The sequence below is a fragment of the Arctopsyche grandis genome, chromosome 7, assembly GCF_051622035.1.
Source record: "Arctopsyche grandis isolate Sample6627 chromosome 7, ASM5162203v2, whole genome shotgun sequence".
Taxonomy (NCBI): domain Eukaryota; kingdom Metazoa; phylum Arthropoda; class Insecta; order Trichoptera; family Hydropsychidae; genus Arctopsyche; species Arctopsyche grandis.
The window spans coordinates 11,815,810-11,834,946 of NC_135361.1; the positions used below are offsets into that span (position 1 = coordinate 11,815,810).

A 19,137-nucleotide genomic window follows, 5' to 3' on the forward strand; every position below is an offset into this window, starting at 1 on the left:
TCACATTGAAAGCTCCCGTGGCGGATTTATTGCAAACGATGGAAGAATGGAAGGGATCGATTGATGCGCCATGGGCATCTTTCGTTACGGACGAGTTGTAAATCAATCGGGTGCGTAAACGAGACAAGTCCTCTTCAAACGTCAGCCTCAAAAAATATATAGGGGTCGGGAAAATCTGGCGACATTTCACACTGAAAAATGCTCCATTATACAGAAGACATATTGTTTTATACAGTTTTACGTAGAAATGTTGGCAAGGGTACTCTTTTTTCACATACACCAATGCCATTACCGGCAGTATGGCATTGGTGTAGTCGGGCCAGGTCGGGGCAGGTCGCCGCCCACTTTGATTGATATGAAAATTGTTTTATGAGTAAAATTTAAAAAATATTTTGGCTAATATTAATAACACTTGAGACGAGAAGAATTAGAGGCGACGTAATCGTCTTTGAAATAATAAATAATCATCATAATTGTCTTATGTCCAAACTCATTACGTTCAATGAAAACACTCATCTTAGATGTTACACTTTCCGACTCCAAAAAGAAAAATCGAATAAATTGATCAGAGATTCCTTCTTTTCAAACAGAGTGGTTAAAGTTTGAAATAATCTTCCCAACAATTTAGTAAATTCTGAAAACCATAATATTTTTAAAAACAAGCTAGAAGTCTTTCTTTAACTTGAAGATTTTTGTAATTCTTCTTTTCCAATATCTTTTCTATATTTTTGTTTTCATTTAGTTATTATGTTACTTATAATTATGAAGTTTTTAGAAAATATAAAAAAAAACATCATAATTTCAACAAGAATATTTGTTAATTAGCATTTGATTTTTTTTATAAATATTTGAAGTACCAATAGGTTAGAATAATCTACGCTCACTGATCATTAAGATTTCGTTAAGTCGGATCACTCTTGGAATATGAGCTATTCGATAGATAACTGTGCGAGCAGGAGATACAACCGATAATGATGATGTCTACCATGCACATAATTATTAGGGACATAAAGTCCCAACTATTTTTAATTTGGTCGTCTCAGGAAATCGAATTAGCGAAGTTTGACCGGTCTTATTGAGAAAGAGTTCTTCGTGTTTCTCCATAATGAAAATCGTCAGGCTCCTCTGTTTTTGTATGTATGTATGTAGTAATTTATTAACTTAAATGAGGGAACGTTGAGAAGCACGGAACAGAGAGGGTTTCAGACGCACTCCCACGAAATAACCAGAACAGGAAACTAATTCCCCAGGATGCGAAGGAAGGGGCTGCGAGCGAATTACTAAGCTAACTCTACTAGACTTGCTAATCCCTATTATAGTGATAGCACCCGGGCAGGTGATTATTAGTCAAAGGACGAATGCGTATCTCTACGTACAATTTAAATACATATCAGTTAGTATGCCGTATAATATTTTACACATATAGACAGGGTTATTGTCGTGCCAAGAAAATAATATTTGCATATTGGCTTTCGAATGTGTATTATATATAAATTATATAAACAGATAAACGTGCGTCGTAAATGTCAACACGTTGTCTTGTGTTGTTGGGTTTGCGCTAAACGATACACGTGTCGGTGAACATAAAACGTTGTTTACAAAGAGGACGAGAGAGAGAGAGATAGAAAGGGGGGGGGGGAGAGAAAGCCCAAACAGTCGACTAGTATATTGTTTTCCGAAAAGGCGGAAATTGAGGCTTGTTTGTAGCGGTTATCACGCGATTATTGAATATGTATGCTCGGATGAAACGTTCCAGTCGTCTCTTCTCACGTTACAACGCAATGATCGTGGGCGAACATTGACGTATTAATTGCCGTCGATCGATCATGAAAAGTTTCGTGTTCGAAAGGTTATTTTTATTTTTAATATTTGGGATCGAAAATGGTGTAATGATTTTTATGGTGAAGGACGTGCGACCCCTCTGGTAGACGTCCTCTGAATGAAAAGCCCTCTCCTTTGTCCGTATAGCGCCGTTTCATCCCCTAACGACAGACGCTCGAACTACGTTAGGAAAAGCTCACGTGCTACGCAGACGCTCAATACAATGAACACGTGGGATGTGGCATTTTCATAGTGTGCGATGACATTTAAGATTTTGCATTTTAACCAATTAAATTCAGAAAATATCAATGACACAGAATAGATAATTAAAATCAAACAAACGCATATATCTAAATTATAAAAATTATAAAAATACGAGCATATATCTAAATTATAAAAATCGATAAGAATTCTAATAAAATAAATAAATTGAAACGAACCTAATTAAAGAATTGGTATTTGAGTTTCATAACGTTGGAATAAATATAATGATGTTTGTAGTACTCAACTACTGGTTATTTAATAATGTATCTTATCAGTAATGCGCCATGAAATTGAAGAAACCCAGAAAACGCAAAGCTTTGGAAAAGGTGTTTTCCCCATTTGGTTCCCCTTGTATTTTGGAGGGTGCGGTAACGACAAAAATAAAAGAACATTGATTTGATGGATAAGAAAATATTTGGTAAGGCCAATTTTGTACGGAATCCTCTCAATAAGCAAGTTTAATTAAATCAGAAAATTCGGGAGATTGATGTGAAAATATTTTTATTTTGAAATCAAATAAATCTTTTTGAGTTTATTATGGATCTACATTATATATTAATTCATTATGATTTACTTACTGACAGTAAATTATCTTTCCGTTTTAATATTGATTTGATAATAAGGGCATATAGGAATTTCGGTTTCATTTTTAGACGATACAAGTCCTTTAAACCCCATAGTACTGTTGCCTTGCTGTTCATAAATAAAAAAAGTCATCTAGAATTTGCTAGTACTGTTTGGAATCCTTTCTATATTAATAATCTAGATTCTAGATTATAGAACGAATGAATGAAAAATTTCATTCCTACTACAATTCCAGATTTATTCACAGTGATCGATTTGTTTGCTTACAATATAGGAAGAAAATTTGTTTTTTTTTTGTTTATGAATTATGTAATTGATAGTCTTTATTAATTAATCAGATCCCTCCGAATCCTACATTATTTCAAATTAATACCTGTTCTACCAACAATTCAAGTTCCTATTATTTTTTATATAAATCTTGCTCTTCACTTAACAATATTCCGTCTCACGTTGATAAATTTTGTTGTTTCTTTCTTTGCTTTAAATTTCTATTATTTGATTCACATCACATCACATACATATATCCCATATCTACTAGTATTCAATGCTTACATAATTCCATTTTTGTACTATATTTTTAGAATCTTTTTTGGTATCAACATTATTTTATGTACATTGTAATGCTGTTGTTTCTGTTTTTAAAACATAAATAAAATAAATAAAGCGCGTGTTTATGGCTTGTATCTTATGTAATAAATAAAACACAAACGAAGAAAATTTCTCATGATTTTAAATGAAAAAACTTCAGCGTAAGAAAATCAGTTTGCGAACTTCATTTTTCATCTACTGAATAATTTATCTTGGCCGACATAACTTTACAGTTTGCGAATTTTAAAGCCACACTACACCCATAAAGTGTACTAATATTATAATAAAAAAATTGTCAGAAAAAAAAAAAAAATTCAAATATATACATACATAATAGCAAGCTTAAGTGAAAACGCAACTCGAACGCATAATCGGAATTGCTATTATGAAATCATTACACGCGCCTTTACGTAAAACGAAGGGGGCAAAATTGCATATTTGTGAACGCGCGGTGGAAATTCTTTGTTTCCATTAGAGTGTGGCACCGGCCGACAGGGGCGATATCGCATTTCCGTTTCCGATTACGGAAAAAGCAGCCACGGACGACAGAGGTTGAGAAGGGGCGTCGGAGAAAGGTTTGGGGAGCTACAAGTTTGCAGGGAGAATGCGAAGGGCATCAAAAAACAACCCGAAAGCATTTTCCCCGTAGGAAAAAGATAAACACGCAAGCTCCAAACACAACGCACACGTTCTCTCGGATTGCGTGAAACACCCTAATAATATCGCCGACGGGAAGGAAGTGCGTCGTAATTGATAAGTTTTTATTACACGTTTACGAATAAACATTGTGTTCGACGTGAACGGCGGGCGTGACGTATTTCAGAGTGTGTCATGTGGATTATGTTTCAGCACACGCAAATTACTTCATAATGGAAATCTACATAATATATCTATCTATACAAACAAACTCGAATGTAAATTTGCACATCGTACGTCCAATTAAGAAACTTTAGCCGCAAAACATCAAAATCTCTTTCTATATATCAACGAGTTCATAGAATAAAGTTCTGGGGTGAAATTTTCAGGAAAGGTTGTATTACATACAATCGAGCTCAAATAAAAGATAAAAATAACTAGAATTTGTTATCAGTATATGCGAGTATCTATCCCAAACAGGTTATATGAATAGATAACTCGACATTTAGTCCAATATATGTATGTATGTATGTAACTAAATCTCAACTATAAATAGCGTAACCACTACCCACTTACACCGTTGAACTTGATAAAGTTACTAATTGAATATAAACAGCTCGTCGTTTAGTACAAATAGCACCAAAAGTTAAAAGTTAAAAGTCAACCCAAATCGGCAGAAAACTTTTCGAATGGTCTATATATTTTATCTGAACTGTTACTAAACGACTCTATAATATATAATTACATTATCATAAACATGTTTTACAGCCATTGGCCATCAACTACTGTATGAAGGCCTCTCCAACACGCTTCTACTCGTCTCTTTTTACGCAACTTTCATCCATCTCACACCACACATTTTCATAATTTCGTCTGCTCATCTTCCTTGCGGTCTTCTTTTTACCCTTTTACATTCTATCGGCTACCATTCTAGCACTTCCTTTGTCCACCTTTCGTCCATTCTTCTGGCTACGTGACCCGTCCATTGCCATTTCAATCTCTACACTATATATCCACTACCTTGGACATACTTTACCCATATTTATACTTCTTATATACATACATATGTACATATAATATATAAAATTTAGATCACTTAATATATCCTTTCTACTGAATTTTTTATCGTTTCATTCCTGCTATATCTCTTCGGAAACACTAAAAAACACCCTTCCTAAAATCAACTCAAGTATATAATCCCCTCAAAAAAGACAAGAGAAAACTTTTTATACTTTTTCTAAAGATTTATTGATACGAGCAGTATTTTTTGGATAAATCGGTCGCCAGTGATGCCAGTCAATAATTTTTTTGCACACTACTTTTACTGAAATACTAACAACTTAACACTTCCACAAAGGTCCACAGCAAATGTCTGAAAACGCGCAACATGGATATATTGTTAATGCTTCTCCTATCAGTAGATTCATACAAACACGTCAATAGACAATGTACTAACGAGTTGTTGCGAGTTGTTGAATGTTGCGCGTCTCAAGAGATTTGCTGTTTGGATATAAATTTACACCGTAAAAGACGTGACACAAAGTGGGAATTCAACCAAAACTTCAATATGATACTTAGTGAACGGCGATAAAAAAAATCATTCCAAACGATACCGAATTGATACGATTAGCCACGACATGCTACAATCACCCAAGAAGTACGACCTAACGATAAACTTCTCAGGCCTGATTTAAGGCGCTCAAGAGTACCTCAAAACTGAATAACACCGAATTTAAATTAAAGCAGTGAATTTTCAGGATAACGAAACCCACATTAAAACAAGCGGCCGACTTATTCGGCCTGATTGCGCGGACACCCGGATACGTGTCGCAATTTAAAAGCACATTATCGGCGTAATTTAAACGGCGCATTATTAAAATATACAGGTACACAGGTATAAATGCACATGATACGCTAAAAGGCGCGGTATTATCTCGAGGGCCTCGGGGAAAAGTTAAAGCGACTGCTGAAGTTATGGCACCGTGGCGCATGAAACGGCACGCGATGGGCGCACGAGTTCCAAGAGAAAATGACCCTTATTCACCACTATATCAAGGGACATTTTCGGGTGGGGCAAAACGAGCAGACTGATAAGCCGCACGACAGGTTAATGTGTGCCAACAAACAAATTTATGAAATCGATAAAGTGACGACGTTGACGGACGACGCCGTTGAAAAACTGTTTGAGGATATCGGGTGAACGATGATTATTAATACCTAAATCGCGATTTCCCATATTTTTTACCGGTAACGGTGTACGTTCGTAATCCGACACGGTTGTGTAACAATGTACGACGCTTTGCACTCGGGCGTGTGGAGTTATACATCTCTCTCCCACGGGGTTTAATTTTCCCGATAATATCGCGACAACATTCGCACACAAGGTGAAATTCTCGTCTGTAACGAAATTATGGTAATCGAGAGCAAACATTGAATCGAGTGGGCGATACTTGGAAATTATATTAATTATGATATAATATGGCGAAAACGGATCTTGGGTAATTATATAATAATCGAGTAATTAATATTTGCATAGCATATGTTAAGTCTGTCAACGGCCTACAGCTCTTATATGAACGTCCAAAAGAGTGTAATTATACTACATATATCGAATTTTTATTCGATATATTAAATCATCTTACAGCTTAAAATAGTAACAATATGACAGGTGAAGTATATTCAAAATAAATATAAGAAAGTGCTACGCAGTGTATTGATTGTAGTGTACTGACAACTCATTAAATGAATCACGTACATATTAGTGAAGCTAGTGAATTATTTTTGATAATTTTAAATGTATTTTTACTATTTTTTTTATTTGTCTTAATTCTAACGCTTGATGTGCCATAAACAGTGCATTTTATTCGTTGTCACTTTTAAGGTTTGTTTATACCAGCACAAACCGGCAAATGCACGTACATAAGTAGCAGTACCAAAAATATTCTTCTGTACATGATATGTAAATGGAAACGGCAGCAACCGACAAGATCTATTCATATTTTTTCCATAAAGATTTAACAGGTTGTTATTATTATGATTAAGGTTATTATTATTAATAATTATGTGCGTGGTAGATATCATAATTTAATGGTTGTACCTTCTGCTCGCACAGTTCTTTTTCGAATGGCTCCTATACCTAAAGGTATTCGACTTATCAATGAAATCGTTACTGCAGTCCCTGAATGTGATATGTTCCACCTTGTGGAGCGTAGATTATCGGATGTTATTTTATCATATTTATCTGCTAACCTGCGCTCATCATTACTTTCTTAATTCGAATGTGATGTATGAGTGGAATCTTAATCTACTCTCTTCCATTTGGGCCTAGCTGTGATTTTATTTTGTATTCATATTTTGTTTGATTTATTTTACTTTTTCTTTCTCCTTTTTACATTTTTATGTACTATTTTAATTGTATTATTATTTTCCTTTTGTTACTTTTTTATATTATTTTATTTTACCATGTTTTCTGCTTTCTAATTTTTCTGTTTTTTACTTGTATTTATATCTTTGTTAAATGTAGGCCATTGTGGCGCATTAGGTTCTTCCTGTAATGCCACAATGGTCCAAAACTATTAATAAATAATAAATAAATAAATTATAATGTTGTGATTGTATGACTGGCCACAGTGACGCGTTAGACCTCTCTATAATGTTACTGTGGTTAATATGTTAAAAAATAAAAATAAATATTATACTGATTGTTTTAAACGTATCAATCGGTTTTCTTTGGCCACTGTGGAAATATTCGATTACGACATGACGTCACGTTACTATAGCGTGACGTCATATTGTGCCAACATTGACTCGGCGATACGATAAACGCAATATTGCGCCGTGTCGTCGCGCTCTGTAATGTGTATGTAAGTCGATTTTGCCTTGCCTGAAGTATAAACGTGCCGAAAACGGGCGGTGCTGTATAGTGTGAATAGAAGTAATCTTTTTCGTGCAGTGTTGTGCCGAGCTGTTGATGTCCAGTGCTGGATAATATAAAGGGACCTTTAACCGTAGTCTTCTTCTGTTTTTACGAAATATTGACTGTTTGACATTCAATATAGTTTGCCCTCATAACGCTGTCAAAAGAAGAAAAACTAAATAAATTGAAATCTACCTCCCATGGTTAATCAATCAGCATCACCAATATGTAATGCGCACGCTCGGTCATATTACTGGCACACTCGACCAGTACGAACATTCATCACTCATTTAAACAACATTGTCAATATTGAAAATATTAATTTTGCGCGAGGGGCGTTTTACATTCATGACAGGAGTCCATTTATCTAGAAAATTGAGGAGTCCATGTCCAGAAAATCGAGTCGACAGCAGCTTGAGAATTAAAATGCCTCCAGATGGTTAATAAGCAGGGTGTGCGAATCGGCAGATGCTCTCAATGGAAAACCTGTACGTTCAATTTATGAACAGCTACTGCTAATTTCGCAACAACTTTATCGCAACGGATCAAAAATAAACAACATTCTACGGGTATATGTAAACCACTCCAGGCGGCACGGATAATTAAAAGTGTCCCCCACACTATTAAGCAGATATTTTTAGAGTGGAAACTCGCCACGTGTTGACAGTTCGTCTATTTATCTTGGACGGTCGCGGTCCGACAATGAACGAGCCACATAACAAATTGGCTTATTTTTCATATACGAAACGACACACGGTGCCGATTACAAGATACAGATGTATTGTTGCGTTCTTCTTCATCAGTCATCACACCCGAAACATTCTGAACAATATAAAAATGTATCTTCAATTTATTTGAATTAAACTTGGGAATCAAAATGTGGCAGAAAACTCGTCTACAGGCTCAAGAGACCAATTTCCAACTGATGATAAGTATTGACAGATCCCTTCAGTTTCAGCGGATTCTCATTAATCACGATTACAGCACGACTACAAAATATTCATAAACTCAAATTACAACATGACTCAAGGGAGAATCAAATTCATTTAAAGGGAGCTAAGGACCGATTGAGGTAAACTTATTGATATTTTATATCTAAAAAATTAAAAAGGAACTTAATACATACATACACTATACGGAATGAAGGACTACATAATTCGCGTAATGAAATTGCATATACGTACATTGGAACTATATAACCAATAACTAACATACTATATAGAAACTAATAAGTGAAAATATGTTTTATCTACACCCTTTTTACTAGTGATAACAATACACCTCCATGAAATAAACACCATACTTTATCATCATAATCAAAAACCACTGGCTCTCCGATATTTATTTATTTAAAGTTTGGGCCAATGGCGGCCCGTCAGATGTTGTATCTCTATTGCACAGTGCATAATTGCATGTTTGCGAAGAGTGTTTCGTAAGAGCACCAGCACTCCTCGGAAACACTGCTCACATACATTCAACTACGAACTGTGCGATAGAGATACATCATCTGACCAGCCGCCATTGGTTTGAAACATGTTGCACTATAGGGATTCTTAATGGTTGAAAGTATAACGTAGAGAAAAAGTAACAATATATAAATTATACAGAAATTAAATACATACAATACATGAAAAAAATAGCAGCAAAAGTTCAAACAATAATGGAAGCGGTTACAAAACATATAATAATAGTTAAATATACGGGGAAAAAATTGGGTAAGTCAGTCAGTACCGATATATGTATGTGTGTATAAGAACTAGCCGTGAGTACAAAACATCCCTGTGAGGCCCGAATGGAAGAGAGAATTCGATTCACTCATAGATCACATCCAATTTTGAAAATAATTATGAGCGCAGGCTACTAGACAAATAGGTTAAAATAATCTCAGATAACCTGCGAAAAATATCGCATTCAAGCACGACGGCAAAGATTTCAAAGAAGTCGGATAGCTCTTGTAATAGGAGCCATCCAGGAGGTACACGCACCCAACAAAGTCCCAACCGTTCCAGCAACGACTGGAACTAAGCTTGAGAACAAAACAAATGCCCTATACTAGGCTTCTTCTACAATATCTACGTATATCAACTAATGCACTTGTGGCCTACTTTCTGCTTTCGTTTACACTATCTTTAATACCATTTAAGTGCCTCCCACTATATTCGGCCAATCTTCTGGATCTCTCCAATTGCTTATTATTATATACATATGTACGTATGTAGTTTCTTCACTGCAATAATGCTTCTCACCTATTTTCATTACATCAATCATACCACGTCCTACAATTTTAGAGAAGCATTAAATCATCATTAATTCATGTCCTGGCCTTCTTAATTACTAGATGCATTGATATTTTTTCCTATGCACAGAATATACATAACTTTTAACTATTTAAAGGAATGCGTGCTTGTTTACAATCTATTCAACGATGCGTTTCCCGTATCGCGAAGCGGGGCCAAAGGGCGAGCTAAGCATGCACTAATGTCTGCTATTTCCCATAAATTAGCCTCCATCTCCCGGAGAGACTCACATACACATATTCTATACGAGTCCGATGGAGGCGAAGAACAAAAGGGACGTTGAGCTGAGATCTGAACGTAGGTAAGTAGGCACACCGCCTCATTCATTATTCATGGGGCGTCCGCGTGCGTCTGATGCATAAAATTACACAACGTACAATTTGGGTCCGCCAAGTCGCGACTGCTTATGGTATTCTTGCGAATTTAATTAACAGCGATCCCGTGTGCACGTGCAATTAAATTGTACCGGGGTAAAAAGCGGTGAGCGGACGACCGACGTCAAGATACGAATCTTTCAACACCGAAATACAATTACCAAACGCGCTCGCTGCTAACAATTGATCGTTTAATTATCAAACATGCACCGAATTAAAATTTGTTGTTTACGCATGCATACTGGAAATAATCATCGCCTATTCAATTTTGTAACTAGATTATAACAATAAGTCCGTAAGGCAGATTTAATTAGCTCTACATATAATGTATGATGTGGTTAGTCGATTGTAACAATTCATTTTTTTCTGTGGTGGACTCATAAAATAAGGATTTAATACACAAAATATGGTGTACTCTGCTGAATTTATTTCAACTGTGGGAGTCATAAAAATTTATGACCCGTACATGACCACCATGCACAGTTTTCGCTCTCTTATTTTTTTGCAGTACTTTCTCCAGAACAAAAGGCAAAATGTCAGGTATTCTGCAATTGATTCCTTTTGAAATATTATATTTTTAATTAAATATTTTGATGTTGATTGAAATAGACTTTATCACTAATGCGTCTCCATTAAGAGAAATTCGGCCCGGTTATTATTATACTCGTACAATAAATCAATTAATTTAAATAATTCAGTAAGATTTTATTTTTAAATCAATAATGTACATAAATGATCGTAAAAAGTATATTATAAGTAATAATAACATATAATAACAAGTATTATATTAATCGATCACAATTTCCTATTGAAATTACCCTATTGCTTATGTATGCAGTAAAAGCTTTACTTTAATAATACTTTGACATATTGATAAAGAAGAGGCTCACAGATTTATACAGTCAATAATTTAACTTTACATTGATAAATGAATTCCGAAATTGTTTAAGAATAGCTAGTAGTAAATCGTCTCAATTTCATTTAGTATTCTTTTTTGCTGTGAAACGGGAAATACGGATAGCAAATATTCACTGGAGCCAAGCCAGACGAATGAAGAGCAACAAAATCCAAAAGAAAATCTCCATCTCCATGCATTCGAAGCCAAAATTTTCGGTTGGTATTCACAGAGGGGGCGGAACTATTCTACGTTACTTTAAAAGTTTTATATACAAGTCAACTAATCAAATTATCGACATGACTTATTATTCCGAGGCATAAACTGCACAATAGAATGTTAAAAGACAAAATAGGAAAACTGCGATTATCTGAGAAATTGTGACCATCTGCTTCGCATGCACCTGCTATTATAGCTGAATCAGCTGCCTAGCCAATTTTGCATGTCAAGATCATGATCTAACAATAAATTGAAAAGGACCGAGCGTTAACAAAAAAAAAGCGAAAAAATAAGCACTCGACGTGAGATGCTGTAATACGTCCTCGTGTAAGAAGAGATGTAAAGGGGTCAAGGTACGACAATGTCTTTTATGCAAGTGCAGGAGTCGACCGGTTACCCCCATCTCTTACACAAATAAAGTCTCCACCTGTGCCACCGGTCGACCTGGCACGTATTCTCCCCCGAGGGATGCTGGATACGGTGCCAAAACGACCCTAATATCAAACATAGAGTGCACATTAAATCTGCGTATTCGAAAGTACCCTCGAACAGAGATGTCGTATGTAAACGTTGTATTTAGACGGCAATTCAAAGAAGAATAAAGCTTTGAAAGGAATGAATGGTAAACGTGCATGGAAAAAATTCCGATACAGACAAAAAACATCGAGTAACATGTTGGGCGTAGGACAGGTAGAGCTGTTTTTTGCCGCTTTCATGTAGAATAAAAAAATGAGGGAACAAGCCAAAGGTGGCAGTGGTACTTACGTGGGCCGGGTTGTTGTGGATGATGTGCCCTTTGTGGGTGAGGGGTGCTGGGGTCGGGTTAGGTTGCTCCCTATCTCCGAGGTTAGATAGCCGCTTGGTACCAATCTGCGGTCTCCCATTAGCACACTTTACCGCGTTCTGGAAAAAAAGAGGACAAAAAATGTTTATTTTTAATTCACTGGTGTGTTACATTAATACCTCAAAAATACAATGCAATGAAGAGGTTACGTATATTGATTTTATCTTATGAAGGCGAATTTTGACTTTGAAGGCGATTGGGCACCAATACAGTACCCAATATCCGCGAATTAAAAAAAAAAAAAATTTAATATTATTTCAATAAGGATCAAGCCTGATATCGAATAAACTTATCACATTATCATTTATCTTAATATACATACATTTTACTATTTAAAAGTCGGTAATGGTAAAAAAAAAACACAAGTTGATACAATAATTCATTTCAAATCGACGTATATGTACATAGAACTCGCTTCCCCCTAAAAGCATATGGAGTAATAATAGTTGTGTTTTATCTCATTTAAACATTTAATGAAAGTGAAACTGAATTAAACTGTTATGGCATTAATGTTATGTAAATTGTATAATGATTATAAAATCAGTAATTATTCCAATTGAAATGCCTATGAATACGATTAAAATAAGAGATGCAAGTATGGTTATGAAGAACCAGTCGTATATTGAGCAGTGCTCTTGTGTAGCAATGTCGAAGTTGTTAATTGAACGCGCGTCAAATCAACATAAATAAAATATATATATATATATATATATATATATTCCGAAATGTCATCATAAAGTACGAAATACCTGAGTCACGTACCATGGATGGTTCCCAAGTATGAGAAACGAGGAAATAAAACGAGCGAGTTTTTTCCTTTCTTCATACAAATAAATCTTATATGGATAGGAATGATAATTGAATTACAACTTGTACATTAAGAATAAAAGGAGAGAAATGTTGGAGCACTTTATAAACCGGTCGACATTTTTACATTTATGCGTTTTATAGCACCCGATGGAGATATCGATTCCGACAAAAAAAATAAAAAAAATACGGCATTTTACTTGAAAATATTGTACAATTTATGCGGTTGGAGATACATATATTATTTGATGTAAGTGTGGCGAACACACCATTTCTTGTTTCCGTCTGGAGTGCGCGAACATGTTCTCAGAGTTAAAACGAGATCGGAGCTGCATACAAACTGCATTGCGAGGTGCAGACGATGCTAGATATTATTTGTTACGGTCGCACGTGACTATCATACCGTCGATTTGAAATAGCAAGCGGCGTAAGCCCATCAAATGCACACAGATTTCTCTCTCTTATGCCGGCGAAAAGGAGAACGCCTGTCTACTTTTACAACAGAGGGAGGAGTGGGAAGAAAGATGAAGCTAAATAGAGAGACTATCCGCAAATGGAATGTGAAGTGCACAATGCCTGAGGTGTAATATATCGCCTAGAAAAAAACTATAAGGTAAAATAAAAATTAAATGCTTAGAAATCTTGAGGAATGCTTGTATGTAGCATTTTTGCACTTTTATATCCACTTCACCGGGTCAAGCACTTTCCATTTTGACTTTTTCTCCAGAAGTAGTAGTAGTAGTAGTAGTAGCAGAATGAAAAGTTAGAAGCGACGATCAATTTCCACTAATCTTTCAACTACCAAGACTTTGTAGATTATGCAAAAAGCAGATTGATAAAAAATGAACGAGCGAAACCCAGAAGAAATCGAAAAAGAACGGATAGACATAGAGCGTACTACATGAATGAAAGAAAATTAGAAAAAAAATCAAAAACTAAAATATAGCATTGGGTGACGATATGTTGATTTAATTAAATGACGGTAAGCATATGAATAGTAGAAAAGTCAGAAAAACAATTTAATTTTCCTATCCAACCGCCATTATCACTTGTTGATTAATCAAATAATATCACAATACTTGAAATCGTTTCTCAAATATGTAGATGATTCAGTTTGTGTTTCAGCTTGTCGATTTGGTATGATACTTTATATGTAATCCAATTAAACGATTTTAAATTCTTCTTTTTTTTGGCGATTGGTAATTAATTAGTCTTTCTGGTAGTTAAAATATGAAAATTCTCAAGTAAGATTCAAAAATTATAGGCAGGTTGAAGCCAGATGCTTAAAGGTGAAATAACATAAAGGGGAAAATCTAAATAATGTTTAGGTATGTATGTATGTATATTAGCGGCATCCCCCCTAAGCATCAGAATCAAGCGAAGAGGCACCCTCGAAATATTGTTAGGCGAAAGTGACGGTGGAAACAGAGGAAAATAAGTATAAGTATGTATATAGATAAATAAAACGCAAATAGGTGAATAGAAGAAAAGAGAATTTTCATCGATGTCTGCAAAAGACGCGAGTCCCCACTCGAGCGCGGAAATTGAAAAGGAAAACAAAGCAGTCTGCCTGAAAAGCGAGGGGGTTACACTTGGGTTATCACATTCTTGAAAATTCGCAATTATTCTGCGCAAACAAAAAACAACATAATTTATCGACATATAATTCAATAATGAAAGCAGAATGAAGCGGCGAGAAATCTGAAAAATGAGGTGTCAAATGTGACAGTGCAAAAACACACACACACGCACACGCGTACGCAACGTTGACAGATCGAGGCCGAAATCCAACGTAGGCAAGCGAGGGGGAGAAGTTTGCGTTGTCGCAAAAGACGTGATAAAAATAACAGGCACACGAGTTTTGGGTGAGCGAGAGTCGGTGAAAATTGGAGTGAATTGTAAATAGACGATCTGTCATGTCTGAGAAGAGACACGCGAGCCCTGATAAACGCGAAAAAAAACGTAAAATGTTTATGTCACAACGTGAGAACGAGATGCGTGGAAATCACTTTCAATAACGTTGAACAGGTAAAAAAATGTTCATTCATAAGACTTTTCAGTCGAAAGTAAAATTCCAAATACATACTTATAGGTTTCAGAGCTGTACGACTCGGAATAATCGACAAGTATCATGTGCGCTCAACCTCAAGTGACAAACATACAGATATGCATCTTTTGTTTTAGATAATTATAGAAGTGTAAAAATTAACATCAAATACGAACATAGCTTCGCCCTATATTAACGTGACACTTGACGTTGAATCACTGACCATTCTGACTGACTTAAACATAGTGTTTTCTGCAAACCGGGTTGACCCCCTACAGCTTTTCAACGACAGCGTTTTAAAGTGCAGACACACAGAATCGTACGCGGATTTTTTTTTTAATGATAGTTTTGCACATACAAAAAAAACGCAGGCGTGCTTAGTCTATGCCGTCGCAATCTTCCCAAAGCTCAGCCCCTGGAATATTTTCGGTGATATTTTATCCTTGTATCGACGTTGGTTTGGCAGTAATCGAAAGCGGTGATTACTATTTTTACAAACCTCCTTTAAGTTTCATACGGTCTTCGTTTATTGAAGAAATGTAGGAAAAACTTGTCGAAATAATAAGATCGTACGTATTAGCAGTGACCTGAAGAAATGCTCTTACCAGTTGGAAGCCACGAGCACGTCCATGCCCATACCAACTCTATCTGTTTGTGTTTTATATATAAAAAGTGTGGGGAGAGATCTAACTCATCCTGTCGTCGTTTTCAAAGAAAAGTAACAATTGAAAGCTTATAAATTATAAAAACCTTTAAAAATAACGCCACCTTTTACGATTTTTTTCCGTCTGGACCTTGTCTGAGATTTCAGATTGGAAAAAATAATATTTGAACTATATAAATACATATATTAAAAAAAATGTTTAAGGTATTTTTTTGTCATTTGTTTGTACATTTACCCTACTAGATATGTATTGCGTTGAATATAACTGTTTTCACAAAGTAAAAGAACAGTAAAAAAAAAAAAAAAAAAAAAAAACGACGTAAGTGTAATGTGAAGAGAAAGAGAATCATAAATCTTAAAAGCATTTAAATAATAAATAACCCAACATCGACGATGAGAGCACATATGTACATAAATCATGCAATTACTATAAACGTCAATTTATTTAATTGAGCACCATTAACACCATGTACACAAATAGTTAATCACACATTCATTAAAGTGAATGAAAGGTGTGTTTTCCTTTTTTGTTTATTAGCACGCCACACTGCGATTACGTTTCCGTAATTGCATTGCATTTCGCAAAATGGAAACCGAACCACGGTGATTAATCTAATTGAGTTGTAATATAATATATAGTAACATTAATTTTTACGAAGTGACGAGACCAGCTGTCGAAATGAAAAATGACCGCCGTTTAAAGGCTGTAGTTGAAAGGCTGCCGTGGTCAAAAGCTGACGAGAGGAAGCAGATGTTTATCGGGTAACGGTTGGAAACCTGTTGTCAACCTTCCCAATCTGCGGGGACCGATATTCGTCTGGGTCCGATGGGACTCAGCCGCTGACCTTTATAAATGAGATAAGAGAGACCGACTCAGCCCCAAACAACATCAAAACCACCCCTCGCCTATCCCCCTTACCCATTCCGAAAGGATCGAAACGTTGCTACCCGCCTCGTGTTATATTTGATGAAAGAATTGTGTGCTCGATAAGAAGGACCTTGTTATTTTTAGATATCATCTTGTGGATTTTTCGCATTGCCCTCCACACTCCTACCCTCGCTCGTTCTACTCGTTACAACCCCGAATTCAATTTCGTATACGACATAATCTCGTTATTTCAATTCCATTTTCGATAATTTGTTAATAAGAACGCACTTCTTTTAGAATTTTCTCGCCTTTTTTAAATTAATTTAAAGCATATGTACATATATGTATATGTTTATAGTACAATTATCATGCTTGTAAATTGAACTACCAATTATAGGCAGTTCAAAAACATTTTGACACTCAATAATATTTTGCAGCATTTTCTTTACGCAATATTGTATGTACGTAAGTAAATAAGTGGAAGAGAATCATCGATTCAGCAGCCTTCACCAAAAAGATAAATATATAAGAGATTTATACATACATCTGTATGTACATATATGTACATATATCACAATAAATTAGAACCAGAAATCCGACGATTGGTTTTTAATTAAGATTGGCAACATTCTTCAAGTCTGTATCAAAAATTTGTATTGGATAAGAAAAATTCCCAAGGGGAGAAGATCCCTGTTGTTGAGTTGTTGAATGAACAGTGGTATGCATGTATGGTATTAGCCACAACATAGTGCACTGGTAGAGCTATTGCGTACCAGAAGAAAGGTAGTGGGTTTACGTAAGTCCCGGCCAAATACTCAGCTGGTGAGATCTTGTGGTTAAAACACACATTGACCGTCTCGTGTTAGAATTTTCCAATTTTTCTAGCTTAATTCTTGTGACGGATCCAATAAATCGGCATCCTCCCCCCTCAGTTGATTGCAAATTCGAGTTATTAGCATCTGGAATTTATTGAATTTTATAAAAGGGCTACCGACATAATGTATTTTTCTCAAATTTGCTATGTATAAAAAAATGGTTGGTTGCCCGTAGATGTCTCTATTGTATTCTGTTGTTTTTAATATCCTGTTATATTTGAAAAATTGTTAGTACTTATGTACAAAAATAATCTAACCATGTGTCGCCTTGGGTAATTCCTACCATGGCACATATTACCTGTATGATGTACATATGTATAAAATAAAAATGTGGTATATTTAATTTACGCATACGCAATATAGTGTATTCGTGGGAAGTGGAAAGAAATAGTTTACGGGTAAAAAAGGTAGGGCAAAGTTACGTTCCTAGGTATTAACTAGACGATTGGCAGGAACATTGGATAATACAGAAGAAATTCCAAGAAAACCTGTTCAGAATATGATAATAATAGAACAGATTCTTATTACAACTGAACAATGCTATTATTTTAAACAGAAAGAGACATGCTCAGACCCTCGGAACTATTTCATCTTCGTTGCGCACTTTACATATTCTTCAAATGCATAATTCACAATTTCTCCGAATATTAATTCTAGGAGGAAAAATTAGTAAAGGAAGCATACATACGTTTAAATGGAGCATTTTATCTTAATTTTATTTTTAAGCTGGAAGTTTATTCAAGAAAATACATCTGGCGAATAAAGTAAGCTCCTATTCAAGTGCATAAACTAGAAAGGTAGAAACTGACAACATAATTAAACCATAATAGAGCTGTCCCATAATTGACTTAGAATTTCCACCGACACCATTGCTCCCTGAACCATGGAACACGGCACGCACAATAAGTGACCCGACAATCGAGCCACAAACGTGTGACTAATTGCAACGCTCGCATATTAATTCCCCAAAACCGCGATGAAACAATGCGTAAAACAACATATAATTGAGATTGATGCGACACGCCGGTAGATATTAATTACCACAACATCTAAAGTGCCAGTCAATTATAACACAGCCGTGTAAGCGCAGATACGTAGGACAGCATGCATGGGGGGGGATGGGGGTAGCGAATTATGGTGGCTATAATAATACACACTAGTGGGGAGAGTTTACGGTTCCGGCCACTTCAAAACCCCGCTATTTACGTCTTACAAAGTCGTAAAATCAGTACGGGCTTAATGGCGGCGGCGTAATGCACATAAAGCATTAATTTTCTGCAAATGAGCATAAAATAGCGGCGAAATGTTACGGCTACCGTCCCGCTAATAAAGCCAGGGGCGTAGGGGCGGCCGAAACTTTACAAGGCCGCCCTCTCTCCTAATAAAGCCTAAACGGGGGACCCCGAGCATTTGTATGTATGAACCGTGTGCCCGGGA

General features: G+C 35.7%; 1 protein-coding gene across 2 annotated transcripts in view; it reads right to left on the bottom strand.

Moving 5' to 3' along the window:
- LOC143914766 (uncharacterized) overlaps window positions 1–12,492 on the bottom strand; it is a 228,510-nt gene extending 216,018 nt beyond the window's left edge. The window contains exon 1 of one of the 2 annotated variants that reach the window (XM_077435095.1): window positions 12,361–12,492. The gene's annotated coding sequence lies outside the window, so the exon portion shown is untranslated. The remainder of the gene's footprint in view (window positions 1–12,360) is intronic. The other variant, XM_077435101.1, reaches the window with a different exon arrangement.
- Window positions 12,493–19,137: the final 6,645 nt, after the last annotated feature.